Below are 16636 nucleotides of genomic sequence, written 5' to 3' on the forward strand. Positions count from 1 at the left end.
AATAACCCTTCCCAAACTTAGCATGAAAAACATATCTAAATTAAAGCTCATGAGTTCCTTAGAAAGGTATATTCTTGTTTTTCAGGCTAAGGCTAGAAGTAAAAATTGGTTACTTGAAAGAAAAGGCTTACATACATATAGGCTCAAGGTGGTTAACAATGGAAAATCATGCTTAAGCATGCATACGGTTAGCTTGAAAGGCACAAACGGTCCAAAGAGGGCCTCAATATCATTTCTCAAATGTCATGTAATCAAATTGCACAAGAATGAGTGACTTTTAAGTGCTCAACCAAATCAATGAATAATGAGATCAAACAACAACTCGGATGACAAGAAAATAAGAATATGTGTATAACACTCATGAATTGAAGCAAAAGGCTCAAAGCTCACATTATATGGTTATACAAGTCTAATTCATGCTTGATACAATTCTTTGGATCATGCAAATCCCTCAACTGGAGAATTATGAAACAAATGGCAAGTGCATAGAGGGTTTCAAACATATCATGCTAGAACGATGCCATTTAGTGAATAACAATTTTTTTTTTTTTTTTTTTTAGCATTTTCAATCAAGTCATGTAAACATTCATCACAATCTCATCGTATATGTCCGGAAAGTGACTTGAAAACAAAAAGACTCAAAACAGAAAAGAAAACAAAATAAAAGAAAGCAAGAGTTTAAGTGAAACGAAAAAGACTTGCTATCCCTTCCCAAACTTAAAAATAAACATTGTCCTCAATGTTAAAGAACTTAGGCATCAACAATGTTATAACAAGAAATAAAGTGAATAAAGCAAGTAAAAACAAGAACAAACAAGAAATACAACTACAACACGGCTGCAAAACAAAACGAAACAAAACAAAACAAAACCAAACTGAACCAAACAAAACAAAACAAAACAAGCAGAACAGTAAGCCCTAACAACAGTCCTACGCACGCAGAAATCCAACCCAAAGAAACGCACAAACCAAAATGAAAGCCCAACCCAAAGGAAAGCCCAAAAGCGAAGGAAGTATATAAAACAAAGAAACTGAGTCAGAAACACAAAGAGCGAGGACTCAGAAAAATAAAAAAAAAGTGGGCCCTGATGTCTCGGCTCCTGTGAGTCACGGGATACAAAGTGAGAGACGTGCCGACAAGCAGAGGTCTCTCTCACGGTCCCAAGCCAGAATTATTACCTTCATAGGAAGGCGTGACGACTTTCGTTTCTTGAAAGCGCTGAAAGGCGGAAATGCAATTAAAGGGGTTGGGGGACAGGTGAGGCGATAGAGGGGGATAGGCCGCAAGGGCCGCGCCAAACCAGAAGCGCAGTGGCTAGGGTTACGTAGAAACTAACTCTATAAAAGAAGAAGAGAAAGAGTTGGGGCAAAACACACAAAACTCAGAAACACACAAAAGAGAAAAGCAAGAACAAAAGAAAAGAAAGTTCAAATGGCCTCTTCCTACCCATTCTCGCTGGATCTCAACCTAGCTCAACCAACTTAGACTCAGGGCCAAGCAGTGGCACCAGTGTGGATGCCCTACTTTGCCTCAGCACGGGGGCACGTGACAGTGAATGACTCGATACTGCTGGACAACGATGTTGCCCTTGGAGTTGCTAGAAATCTAGTGACTCCCAAGGATATACGGGTGCTGGGATCAAGGGATGACAACCGGGTCGTGAGCGATGCTCTGGCACTAAGCGTGCAAAGCACAGCAACAGTCGCAAGTGTGGGTCATCGCCTAATTGCGAAGTCCCATGAGGTGGAGGTGCTAAGAGGTCAGTTGGCGGCAGAGCGAAGTATGGTTGAAGAGTGCCAGAGTATTATTAAAAGTTTAAAAACAGAAAGGGCAAGGATACTAGAGGTGAATCGACACCAGCTGGAGGCGTTGCGGGAAGAGAACAAAAATCTCTCAAAGATGGTAAGTGTTTACGCCCATGACATGAGAAAGCAGCTAGAGGACATAGACCGACCGGGAAAACGCAAGAAAACAGACCGCGAGAGTGGTTACGCTCAAGCTAAGAATGCAATCTTTGGGAGCTCGAGTGATGAGCCCCAAGAGGCTGTGCGTGAAGCCCCGGAAGTGGATAGCCAAAGGGCTAAACTCAAGGGTCCTATGGTCGAGACACCGAGCACTGGAAAAAAATGATTCTAGTGTATTATTGGTGTGCCTGTTTGTCTTTGCCTTTCGGTGAAATATTATTATTATTATTTTTTTTTTCAATTTCTCGTTTTCGGAAATAAAAGAAAAGAAAGTTGCAAAAGACAAAGAAGAAAAACAAAACGCACTTCCCAAACTTGAATAAAGGGAATGCGACAAACTAAAAAGAAACAAAGCACACTTCCCCAACGGAAATAAAACAAAGACGACAAACTAAAAAGAAATCAAAACACAATGCACCAGAAAACAGGGAGGGAAAGAAAGTAAAGTGAAAGCAGAAATGCTTCCCTGTTTAACTTGACTCATCCGCAAATTGCTCCGGAAATACAAAGTGGTGTCGGCTCCCCTATGAGAATAAGTCTATTTAAACCACTTCTCGGTTGAAAGAAGGAGCATCCTGCATTTCAACCTGCAAACTCAAGAAAAACCATCAAAAAGCCCAGACAGAAAAATCAATGGCATCCCCAGATATGCTTGTTGATGACCTTAACCTTGAGTTGTCGCTTGCACCACCAAATGCCCAGATACGGGCTCCTCCAAACCCTATCTTCCCAAACTCCTCATACCATCATGGCTCGGCCTCAAACTTCTCTGAGGTGGTGCCGCGAAGGGCAGTAATGCCAGAGGGCATGACTGTCAGCAGACTTACAGTTGCAGATCATCTGCATGTGGCGCAGAGGTCTGACCAGATGGCAGTGGACGAGTCCCACAATCTAACCGTGCTCAACGCGGTCTCTGCCACAAATTTGGGCATGCGCCTACTGGCGAGAACACGAGAGTGCGGGGCACTGAGTGAGGAGGTGGCGGCCCTGAAAGCTCTGGTGGCGGACCTGCAGAAGCGGCTCTACAGTGCCAGCCAGCATGTAGAGATGCTGCAAAAGAGGAATGAAGATCATGTAGAGCTGTTGCAGGTTCTACAAGCAAGAACAGACAGAGGCAATTAGCAGAAGCCTCAGGTGGTGCAAAATGCAACAATGAACATGTGATTGAGAAATTTATGTTTTTTTTTTTTTTTTTTTTTTTTTTTTTTTTTTTCAAGTTTGTGTTTGGAATCACATGTATGGAATGAAATAAACATTTGAGCCAAAGTTCAGTGTGTGCAATCATGAAGCAATTTACTTCCCAAACTTAACAACAAAATAGAAACACAAACAAGTAAAGGAAAGTAAAAGTAAGAAAAACAAAGAGAAACAACAAGAAAATCGAAATTACCTTGGTTGGAGATTGAAATCCTAACTCAAAAGGAAAATACATAAATAAAGTAAAATAAAAGTAAGTTTGAGTCTAGAGAAACTCCACTTTGAAGCGATTAGGACGACAACAAACTTCTTCTATTCACCTTGGGTTGCCTCCCAAGAAGCGCTAAGTTTAAAGTCTTTTGCCGGACTTCCAACATACTTGGGTCACTTGGGGGGTTTTGGCTCAATCGCCTCCTTGTGCCGAACATGAAGTTTCTTCAAATCCCTTTGCCATCTAATCAACCCATTTCGTATTCTTTTCTTTTTATGCACATGAGTAGGTTTTAAAAGCAATTTTAAGCGCTCTTCAATACGTGGATTAGATGGAGGAGGCACATATTTAGGGTCGGGTGGCCTTCTCATTTGAGTAGAAGGAGTGACATTGAACATATGATTGGTGCTTGGAACATGGATGTTCAGCTTGTCTTCCTTTAGTACTTCAAAAACAGAATATGGCATTAGATTAATTGAAGCACCGAAATCAATTAAAGGTTCCTCAAACAATTTATCACCAACTATACAAGGAATTGTGAAACTTCCTGGATCTTGCAAATTGGGAGGAAGCTTCCTTTGCAAAACAGCAGAAACCTCTTCCGTTAATGCAACAGTTTCGCATTCCTTGAGCTTGTTTGCATCCAAGGAAGGAATATTGACTTGCACTTGCTTGAAAGTTTCCAATATGTCCTTAGCATGTTGATTTTTCCTAGAACTCATCAACCTGTGAGGAAAAGGAGCATGTAAGATATCTTCATCAGTAGGTTCACGACTTACCTTCTCCTTTCTTGCCCTTCTTGCAAGTTCATGCTTTGGGATCCACTCAGGTGAAGATGCTGCTTGTTTATCTTCCCCCTTGTTGATTTCATCCTTTTCCTTAGGCCCAATCACTTGCTCAACCTGCATTTCATCAACATTGTGAATCAAATTTTTAGAACCATCAATTTCACCAATTACCTTACCAGTTCTCAAGGTAACTGCTTGAACATGCTCACGCCCATTTTGTATCACTGTTTGGCTAGACATTATCCTAGCTTCCCTTTGACTCAAAGATGTGACAATTTGCCCCACTTGATTTTCTAGATTGGCAATGGCCTTAACCATTTTCTGCATGTGGGTATCATTCCTCTGCATATGGGTGTCATTCCTCTGCATGATGAAACTATCTGTGTGTCTAACCATTGAAGCAACAATTTCTTCCAAAGTTGGTCCTTGAGGTGGTTGGTGAGATTGACTAAGTGGTGGTGGATTATAATATTGGGGTTGACCATAAGGTGGACAAGTATTATGTTGGCCTTGATATGGTTGATATGACCCTTGTTGAAAATTTGGATTGTCGGTCCACCAGAAGTTTGAATTATTTCTCCACTCCGAATTGTATGTTTGTCGGAAATATTCATTCATAGGCAATTCATTATGAAATGAGCCAAAAACATTTGCTTCTTCCATCACAAATTTATTGGAGTATTCTTACATAGTAAGTTCCACAATTTCAGTTGCGGCTGCCATTGGAGATGGTGGAGGTGACTCCTCGGATGTTCCTGTAAGAAAAAGAAACAAAAACAAATCAAGATAAAATGAAACAACAATCAATAAACAAAAATAAAACTAAGTACTCTAAACATACTCAAACAAAACAAATAAGCAACCGTGCCAGTTCCCCGGCAACGGCGCCAAAAATTGTTGCATTCCTAAAAGGACACAAATTAATGTGCAAACAACCAATTAAAAATACCCGCAAGTGCACGAATCTAATGAAGTATAGATTATGTAAGTACGGGGTCGATCCCACGAAGAACTTGTCGGTTTCCTATAAGTTCTAATTTGAGTACGTAAAGAACACTAATTTTACACAACACACAAACACAATACAAATTGGAAACTAAAAATGAAGTAAGGAAGATAAAAGAAATGAAACAACACAAGAAAACAAAGAAAAACACAAACAGCACTTTCTATCACCCGTTTATCACCATTTGGACAGATTCGTTTCTCTGTTTTTCAGTTTCGACCTCTGTCCAGTTTTTGACCTATAACTTTCCAACCGTTTATCCAAAATTCACGTTCTTTATACGGTTGGAATCAGAACAGAAAATGCAAGAACACAACGCGGACCAAAAGTCCAAAACAATTACGGAAACAAACAAAATTCAGTGACAAAGACACAAAACGTGTCAAACACGCAACTCACACACACATTGGGGGGGTTTTTTGATTTGGTTCAAGTGACCTATTTCTATTGCATGAAAGTAAATGGACTTTGAATTTAAATGTGAATGGCAGAGATGAATTATCAAAATGTGAAATTAAAATGTAACAAACACTAGGGTTTCGGAATCCACCCTAAACAATTCTACCCATGTTCATGGATACTCAAGTGATGAACTCTAAATGTATTGATGAAGATGTTCGCAATCAAGACCATGGGTCGTGGCTCAAGACGCATTGATTCTCTCTAATATACGTAAAGTGCATGGTTCGTGCTACAATACTTGTGCCCTCCTCATAACCGAACCTAGGTATGGTTCGTACTTCGATTCGATTGCAAGGAAAACCCATTAAGTTCAAAGAGAATATGAACATCACAAGAACCCTAATAGCATGGTGTTTACATTAGGTATTCAAGAAACCAATTCACATGGATGGTTCTTACTCCATCCATCTATTGCTTAGGAAAACATGAAGATACACATAATCCCAACAACCTCAAGAAGCATGCTTTCAAAGGTAATCAATCAAGGAAAACACACATCAAGGATAGATTAATTTGGTGAATTGGAATTCATCAATTGTTGTCAAGAAACCAATTCACATGATGCTCACTTAAACAAGTTCAATCATTTGTTGCTAATTAGAAATTGTGTTCTTGGTTATCTTACACAACTTCTCAACTTTAGCTACATGCATACAACCTAAGGTGATTAAGCAAAGGAAGCAAACACATATCATAAAATTCAATTAGTGAATGGGGTTCATCAACAACATCTAGAAATTCATACACTCAAGCATCAAAACAATAAGGTAATCATGTTTAGGGCTTCAACCTAAGCCCTAGCTATGGAGTTTAGTTGCTCATACTTATTCCAAATACAAATTCGAAATATAACTAGAAGGAGTTTACAGATTTGGAAATGATGAAAGCTTGAAGTCTTCAATGGTGGAAGTCTTCTCCTTTCTTCCTTGGCTGCACCTCCTTCTCCTTCCTTGCTCTTAGCTCCCCAAAAGCTGCTCTCAAGTTGTGTAGAATGTGGAATAGCCTGATTTCCCACGATCAAAAGGCTCCCAATATCAGATTGCAATTTTGACTTCTCCTCCCTCTCTCCTCCTTTCCAGCTTTTACCTTTTAATATAAAACTACCACCTTTGATAAAGCCTTAGCCCATTGTCCCCTTGCCATGATGGAGCTTTGACTTCACAAAGATGCCAAAAGCTCAGAAAATATCTATTTTACAAATGTAATTCCTTGTTACCAAGAGTTATGGTAACAAGAAGTTAAGATGACACAAGGGAGGTAAAAGCTGGCCAAATCCGGATTTCCAGAACTGTGGTAACATGATGGATTTAATCATGTGCATGCCTCTAATACTCTGGCCAAGGGTCATATGTCGAATAAAGTGTGTGACTTGCGTATTATTCGTTCCTTTGGGGTGAGCTGTAGACCCAACCCTAATCCCAAAATTATTGAGGTTACGTGGCATCCCCATGCTTTGGTTCGGTCAAAATTAATACTGATGGCAGTCGCAAAAGTGACTCTGGTAAAGCAGGTAGTGGTGGTGTGTTTCGAGATTATCATGGTTGTGTACTTGGGGCATTTTTCTCCAATTTAGATGTCCCTAATGCAGTACATGCTGAAGTTTAGATGTCATCAAGGCCATTAAGCTTGCTTGGCTTCATGCTTGGCATAAATGTTTGGATTGAAATTGATTTGTTATTAGTTACTCAATTTTTTCGCTCTCCTCATTTTGTCCCTTACATAGTCTGAAATATCGATAATATCGACAAAATATCAAGGATATTTCGGTTTTTTCGAATAACGGATATTTCGGAACATATCCATGTACATATCGTATAAATATCGATAATATCGGAAAATATCGAGTATTTTCCATTTTCTGTTTTGGTTTATGTTATGTTTGGTTGCTAGGAAGCTGATGATGAATAAATATTCTCTTACCTAAATATTCAGTTTCATGTTTCTTTTGTTGTATTGATTAGTTTACTTACAAACTGAGTTGGTCTGGTTAACTGACCCAGAAGGAGTATTCTGCTTTCTGGGGCTCCAATTGTTGAGTCATCTCTTCTTTTGAATTTTTTCTTTTTAAATTTCATTTTTGTCAATTCTCAGTATGTAATATGAGTGAAATGCAGCTTTTGGATCCATAAGATGGGCAAAAAGAGTAAATCAAAAACTCCCAGAGAGATGCAAGATAATACAGCTGCTGTAGAAGAGGAAAAACCCTCATATTTGGCCAAAAAATTGCTGAATCATTGGTTGAGTTTCAGTTCAGGTTTACCATATATTTTGGTTTTAATTTATGTTTCAATTACTGGGCATATGAAGCCTCATCTGATCCTACTTTCTGCAATAGGAACACTTGGAGAGCAATGAGGGTGATCCTGAGTTACTTGTTTACATTCCGTGAGTATCCACTTTTGTTGTTTTATGTGTTATCTTCAGGGCATGTGTAATACCCCAAAAAATTCAAGGTGGATTTTCATATTTTAGTGAAAAATAATAAAATAATTGTGGGTATTTTATCAAGTGATTTTGAATTTGAGATTATTAAATTAAGTGGGGTTTAATTTCAAGTTGGACAAACATGATCAAAACACCCCTATGTGTGATAGATTACCAAAATACCCTTGTAGGCAAAAAAAAAAAAAAAAAAGAAGGAGGCAACGTGTAAGCCAAGCATTTCTTCCCTCCTTCATTCTTCCCCCCTTCCCACTTACATTCTCTTCAAAAATCTGATTTTGGGATGAGTTGTTCATCTATTGGTGGATGAGTCACCTAATCTAAAAATGGTGACTCACCTAGCCTAAGATTCCTTCTTATTCTCTTCCTTCCCATTCATTGTATTATCACCCTCTTCTAAATGGATGACTCACCTAGTCTAATTAAGGCTCTTCAATCATGAATTTTAATCTTATCCTCATCATTCATTGTATCATCCTTTCTTCCTCATTCATCTTAGTTTCATCCTTATTTTTCTTTTGTTCCTCTTCAAAATCCAAAATTCGTAACTTCCTTGGAGTAGCCGAGAACTCAAATTTCGGAAGCTCAAATGAGAAAACGTTCTTCATAAAAGTTGTTCATTTATGGGATTCCTATAACATACTCAAATTTCAGCTCAATCCGACTAGTATAGGCTCTGAAACGTTGGTATGATCACAATAAGTTTACCATTTCCTGATTTCACAGCAGTATGCTCGGTTTCAGTTTGTTTCTGTGATTTCCTGTACTCAAATGACTTTGGTTCCTTCATCAAAGTTGTTTGAAATGCTGTCTATTATAACATATCAAAATTTCAGATTTATCGGACTTCTCTAGCCACCTTGGGAACGTTTAGAGTGGAACTTGTTTATAGTTTTCAACCTTAGTTCCTTTCCTTGTTTTCAGTCCAAAACACTCATTTCAAAAGCTCAAAACACTATGGTTTCTTCATGATAGTTACTCCAAATTCTCCTCTTTATAACATACCCAAAGATCATCCAAACGCAACCATTATAACTCTCTAAAATTGGTATGAACAAAACTTGTTGTTATGTTGAATCTCTTGTTATAGATGTGTACTTTCTCTCAAATGGCTTGTTCCTTATCATTAAATTGCCCAAATTAGCCACTATCCTCTCAAGTAAATGATTCTTTGAAGGCTTGAAGCTCATCTTTTTATTGTCTCTTTGAGTACTAGTTTTAAACCAAGTGTTGGTTAGAATGCCTCAAGTATTTATATATCTTTTTAAGTGTGTTTTTGTGAAGTTCTAGATTATTTCGATGTGATTTTTGTTCCAATTTCATTTTGGGGTTTTGTTACATCAAAATGAATATCTCAAGGGTTATTTCAAAGTTGGTTTTGTGCCATTTGAATTTAAATTGATTTTTTGTGAAATTTCAAAGTAGAGACTATCCTGCAGGAATTGTTTTGATTCTGTTGCATACCCTGTTTTGAAGTAAGTGTTTGAAAACTTCCTAAACTTGGATTTTCATGAAATTTTAGTATGTTTTACTTTCTTGTATTTTCTTCAGATCTGGAAAATTTTATCCAGTTTGGTTGTAAATTGTAATTTTGGTGATTTTTCAAAATAAAGTGTACAAACCTGAAAAAAGGAACGTTATGCAGCCTATAGTCTATTTTGGTTTCTATTTTGACATGCTTCTTTAACCCTAATTTTTATCAAAATTTGACATTTTTAATCTTTCTATGTCTAGTTGTGATCTGGAAAGTTTTACATTATTTTGATTTAAACTCAATATTTAGTGAATTTTCAAAGTTAACGTGTTCCAACCCAAATGTTTAGCAAAACTGAAATTTTAGTTTTAAATTGATGTTTTAAATTTTCTTTATGAGTCTAAAGCCGAACCACCTGATTTTAAACATCCCAAAGAGTATAACTATTATAGGAGGGGAATAGATTAGTTTTTCCTTAACGCTTGGTTCTATGCTTGCTTGGATGTGAGGTTAAGGGAGTAACAATCGGGTCAAACAACTTGACAAGTGTTTTGTGGGGTTTTAGGTCTACGTGCGCTAGTAGGACATTCAAATTTGTTTCCTTATTTCCAATGAATTTTAATCAGTAAATTATTTTAACTAGGTGTTCTACTCTGCGTACTTTCGAGGACGAAATCGCACAAGGTTAAGCTAGCTGGACTTGAGGTAGGGTTTCCTGATTTCCCGATGATTGGGCTATGTCACTTTTAATCTTGGTGATTATATATAGTACTATAAATATGAATATTATTGTTGTCTTGCTCGGTGAATACTATTTGATGTTATGTGAATATTATTATTGATGTTTTTCCATGGATATTATTTGATGTTTGGTGAATATTATTATTCATGTGATTAAGCATGATATATTATTGTTATTATCTGTGGCATTATTCAGCAGAAATAAATGATGTTTGTGCTGCACTACATATGCATCAGAAATACAGTGGTGTTTGGAGTGTGTGTGTGTCGTTTGAGAAATATCTAAGTGGTGGGAGAAGGCTTTAGATATATCTGAATAAAATGTGGAATATATTCAGGTGACGGGAGCGGAGCTTGAATATATTGAGGTGATGGGAGCAGGGCCTCTAATGATAAGTGAAAGTTGAGAAATTCGTAAACAAAAGAAAAATGGGTTAAGGGATGGATGAGCGCTAGTTCATAATTTAGGGTATTCGGAGCTACAGTGGTAAAACGCATGGTATGGGACATGCAGACTTGTTGCCCTAGGATATGAATTAGTGGGATTAGAAGGGAGTGAGTTCATGGCATCACCGCTTATGCAAATTTATTTATCTGGTATGATTGCATAATTTGTATATCTTGTGTTGTTTGATGCATGACACTTTGATTAACTGTGATAGTTGACTTTGAGGGGTTTGACGGTACTCTACTGGGCATTAGAATGCTCATACCCTAATAGATTGTGCATGATTCAAAGGATTCAAGACGAAGTTTGAGGAAGCGGGTTTCAACTAAGCTGCTAGGTTTTTGTTGTTGATTTGTGTAATTCATATTTGTAAGTAGTCAACCGTTTGTTAAAGATCTTAGTGTGTAGTTAATTACAAGCTACTGCGACTCTGATTTTGTAATGTTAAGTAAATTTGTATTTTTTTGTGGCTCTATTTCTCATCATATCATAGTTGTAGGATTTTATTCTTATGACTATGGTATGACTCATGCCATGATTCGGGAATATTCTTTATTTTCGAATCAGGTCGTGACAACATGAGTTAAAGAATGCATAAACATGAAATGGATGGGGACAGGGAGATCCATTGGTTGACTAGTTGTACCCATTTTTCCATATTTTCATTCAATTTCAATGGTAACATGTTTTGTTAGATCTCCAAAGTTGGATTAAAATTTGGGACCTCTTCCAACAAAGTGGAGAGAACTACCAGTAGAACAATAGCTAGTTGGTGTCTCCTATTTAAAATTAGGATGCCCAAATTTCTGACCTTTAACTGTCTGAAGTCACAAAAAACTTATATTTGATAGCTTTATAGGATTTATGGTAAAGATGAGACCAGCTTATTTCTGAAACCATTATCATGTGATTCTTCTGCATTCTGTTTTTCTTTTAATGGGTGGTGCCTTCAGATAAACAGCACAGAAAATATATCAGTGCTTCATGTAGCTCTTCATGCTCCAAGGGATGCAGTTATACAGAGTGATGGGAAAAATGTGGTCCCAGATGTTTGGGAAGCTCTGGACAAGATCCAAAAGTTTTCTGAGAGTATTCGAAGTGGATTTTGGGTAGTCACTACAATTTTTTTTAGCATCCATTTTGGGTCCATATTGCCTGAAATGTGAAGTAATTGGCAATTCTGGTAGGTTGGTGCCACAGGAAAAGCCCTGAAGGATGTCATTGCTGTTGGTATCGTGGCAGCTTCCTCTTCAAACAGGTTTAGATTAGATGATGCTTTCCATTTTGTCAATTTATAACTCTATTTTGTAGTCTTGTTTACTATTTAGTGTGAGTTTCCTTTTGAAAATGATTAAGCTTGCTTTGGAATAAACATTGGTTTGATCACATTATTTAAGGAGTATAGAACATTGGGCAGTGTTCGCTGGTTTGATCACATTATTTAAGGCGTACAGCCGCGCGGCTATACGTTTAAAATATATTATTTACGAAGTATAGCCGTACGGCCATACGTTTTAAATATATTATTTCAAAAGTATAGCCACGCGGCTATACTATTTATGAGAAAAAAGGGCCCGCCTAGGCGGCCGATTTTTCGAAAACTTGAATGGCGGCTATACCAGTGATTCCGATCAATCGTCATAGACATATTATTTATTATAATCACAACATGAAAATTATGTCATTTAAATCAAACAAGTTGAGAGGTTACCTTGCTACACAAATCCATGGCATCGGCATGAATCATGATAGCAGAAGAGTGGTGAGACTGGTTCAAGTGAAAATCGATTTACAAGCATTTGAAAACCATAACAGGGGTTGGTCAGAACTTAAAAATATATATTAGAAATATGATAAAATTACCCAGTGAAACCGATAAGCTTAGCTCACGCAGAGTGTAATGTTTTGTCAGGAGGTCGAGAAGTTTGAGAACGCAATCCGTGCTAAATGAGAGAGCTGAATCGAAAGAGATGAGAGTGCTGCACAATGAAGAAAGTGTGATAGAAACTGAGTTGAAAGAAAAGAGAAATCAGGAGGCTGCCCGGTGGGATAATAAGGTGTGGATTGGCACGTGAGAGATTAGGAAATAGCTCTTAAGGTGGAGAGGAGAGGGTCTTGTTTGGCGGTCCGATCACGTCACCCGTGTAGTCTCACAAGAAAAGAAATTCTTTGGATTGGAGGTGGAATTAGCATCGGAACGGGTGGAAGTCTAAATACTAGGAATCCTCTTTTCTTGTGAAAGTAGTCACATGAGTGATGATTTAATCAGATTGTGTCACGCATGATTGCCTTGTCAAAGTGGAAGTGTCACTGAAAAGGGAATCCTCTAGATTGAGAGTGGGATCATTATTAGACTAGGTGAAACCAAAATAAAGGAGTCCTCTTTTTTTATGTGAAAATGGTCGCATGTATGACATGATCAGATTGCTCTCATTAAAGTAGAACTATCATGTGACATTGTAGTAGTATAAATGTGACACGTGTTAAAATTTAACGATTAGTTTTTATTTTTTTAAATGTATAACATCCTTAATTGGCTTGTTTTGTAACATTATTCTACTACATTACAAAATAGTTACGTGTAAGTTTTTGTCATCAAAGTGTGACGAAACAGTTTTAAAAAGAAAAAAAAAGGGAAAGTATGACATGGTAATGCTAAATGCTTGAGAATGAGAATCACTCGAGTGATGTAATCGAATCACATCTTGAGAGAATCACATGAATGATGTAATTGAATCACGTATTGTCAAAGTGGGAGTATTATAGATTAGGGGATCCTCTTGATTGAGGGTGGCATTATCATTGGACTAGGTAGAACCCAAATGTAGGAGTCCTCTTTTTGTTTGAAAATGGTTGCACGAATGACTTGATGAGATTGCACAAGTGATGTAACCAGATCTCGTCACTCAAGATTGTCTTGTCAAAGTGGGAGTGTCATAGAAAAGGGGATCCTCTGGATTGGGAGTGGGATTAGCATTGGACTGGTGGAACCCAAATGTAGGAGTCCTTTTTTTTTTTTTTTGGGTGAAAATGGTCGCACGGATGATGTGATGAGATTGCGCCGCCAAAGAATTTCTCGTCAAAGGGGGACTATTATGTTACAGTGTAGTAGTATAAAGGTGACACGTGTTAAAATTTAATGATTAGTTCTTGAACATAACACATCCTTAATTGGCTTGCTTTGTCACTCTATTATGCTACATTACAAAAATAGTTACGTATAAGTTTTGTCATCAAAGTTAAATCAGGGAATCATCCCTGTCTGCCATTTTCTTCCGAGGGTGATATTGCTTGGGATCCAAACTAGAAACCTACGCTATTTGATTCCACAGCTCTTTCCATTGTAGCAGTTTGAAAATCGGACCCTTTGTGCTTGTAGTTGTAAGAAGAATCCCATAAGAATTAATGCCATGAGAAAGGACTGTTACTCATTAGCAATGAAGACGTGAAAGAAAACAGTATATAATTAATATTACTAATTTAAGTAATGTATGTTTTCAAATATAATTAACCAACATTAATGAAAATCCCTAATTTAAGGATTGCATGCTTTTCTATTTATAATTAAATTTTGTATCATTAGAAATCCAAATTGTCATAAGTCAAAACCCAACTTCTTTCCATGGAAAGCATTGCTTGTATTAACCAGAAATATAAAGTGAATTTCCCTGGATATATAAAATATTTATCATCAGAACATTTGAAAAGAAAAGCTGCAAATTGACTAGAAAACATGTCCTAGAACATTTCACGGGCTTGAAACAGGGGCCGCTTTGTGAGCATAGACGTATCATTCACAGCATGAAAATTATGTTATTTATATCAAACAAGTTGAGAGGTTACCTTGATATACAGAAACCCATGGAATCGGCATGAACCATATGATAGCAGAAGAGTTGGTCAGAACTTAATTTTTTTTTAGAAGGATGAGAGATTACCCAGTGAAATCGAAAAGGTTACCTCATGCAGAGTGTAGTGAGACTTTGTCAGAAGGTCGAGAAATTTGAGAAAGAGCTAAATCCAAAGTGATCAGAGTTTTGCACCGAGGAGAAAGTGAGATAGAAACTGATGAGTTGAGAGTAAAAGAGGATTAGGAGGCTGCCCAGCGGGATATTAATGTGTGGATTGGCAAATGAAAGATTAGTAAATGCATGTCTATGCGGAGAAGGTCTTGGTCCGGCGGTTCGATCACGTTATACTGCATTTTCACAAGAAAAATAAGGATCCTCTGGATTAGGGGTGGAATCAGTTTAAGGCCCAGTGAAACCCCAATACATGAGTCTTCCTTTTTTGTGAGAATAGTCGCATGGATGATGTGATTAGAGTGCGTCGTCACAGACTTTGTCGTCAAAGTGGGAATGTCACATTAGATTCCGTAGCGAAAGACTTTCTTGTCAAAATGAGACTTTTACCTCAAATTGCACAGCCAAAGACTTTCTCATCAAAGTGCAACTGTCACATCAAAATGCATTGCGAAAGACTTTCTCGTTAAAGTAAGACTATCATGTGACTAGGTGCTATACGTGTTAATGATTAGCTTTTGTTTCTTGAACATTTCGCATTTTTAATTGGATTGGCATAACAAAATAGCTATAAATAAGTTTTTGTTGTCAAAGTCAAATATTATGATGTGCTAATTCTAGATGCTTGAGAATGATAAAAATTTCAATCGGGTAATTCCATGGGCAAAACTATAGAATTATATGTGTGGAAGGGTCAAACCGTAACACAAGTATTAAAGAAAAAAGTCTATTAAACTATTTATTTCCTATTCTGGTTTGGACAATTGGAAGATTAATCATCTAATGTGGCTGTACTTTCCTTTTACTTTTCTTTATAGATTGAATACAGGGTATCCACTCTTTATGTATAGTAGCTTGGAGGGGAGATTATGCTGCAAAGCTTCTTTATTATATAAGGACAAATAGGAGGATACAAAGATAAAATGGTCCAGCGTCTCCAAGTAAGAACAAGCATGTCCAGTTGTTATGACTATGTCATTCTTCGACAGTGAGACATGACCATGTTTGTCTTCGACAGCGACATACCGTGGATGCATTTGTTTTGTTAAATTGGTTTTTAATGGAGTTTTTTATTCACTTTTGTGCACTTGACATAAAAAGATGAATTGCGAGGGAAAATATAAAATGGACAATCTGCCTAATAGTGACATTCAATAGATTACTGTTTAAGAGTGACATCCATGAAAATTACATTTAAAGTGAACCGGTATATCAATTTGATTCCTCCGCTCACACCAAAAAATGATATTTTTAATTATTTATATTAATTTAACAATTTAAAGGTCAGAAAGGGACTTTAAAATCATTTTCTCAAAATATTGTTCAATTTACTAAATAGAAGCAAACTGAACCACGCTATATCTTGCATTGTATTGCTAGTGAGCACAATATCTCAAGACATAAAATAACTCCACTCCAAGTTTTCTCTCGAAAATGACACATAAGCTAAGCTATAAAGTAGATGCAGATAGCATCAGACGTGGCAATGAAAAGGGTTGGAAATTTGACACCTAACTATTACAACTAAATGCTCTCTATAATTATCTAAAAGAAAAAAAGAATAAGAAAAAAAATGTTCAAGCCAATGCATGCTCTCCATTTTTCCAAAAACCGTAACAAAAGAAAATTTTCCTGCCACCAGAAAGTAAGAAAGAGATGTAGAACTTCACTCGTGGCAATGGAAGGGGCTGCATGTTTTACACCTAATCAAGATAACCAAGATTAGTTTTGACTTCCCCTCCTATAAAGGTGGAAGCCAGTTGCTCCTAGTTTACCAAGATCAGCTATCTCTGAGTTTCTTCGATCTATAGTAGTTTTTCTGTTGCAAAAACTTGAGTCTTAAAATGGGACTCCATCTCTCGCAGATCTTTGCTTTTTCT

Source organism: Prunus avium, chromosome 1 (assembly GCF_965620075.1).
Source record: "Prunus avium chromosome 1, drPruAviu1.hap1.1, whole genome shotgun sequence".
Classification (NCBI taxonomy): domain Eukaryota; kingdom Viridiplantae; phylum Streptophyta; class Magnoliopsida; order Rosales; family Rosaceae; genus Prunus; species Prunus avium.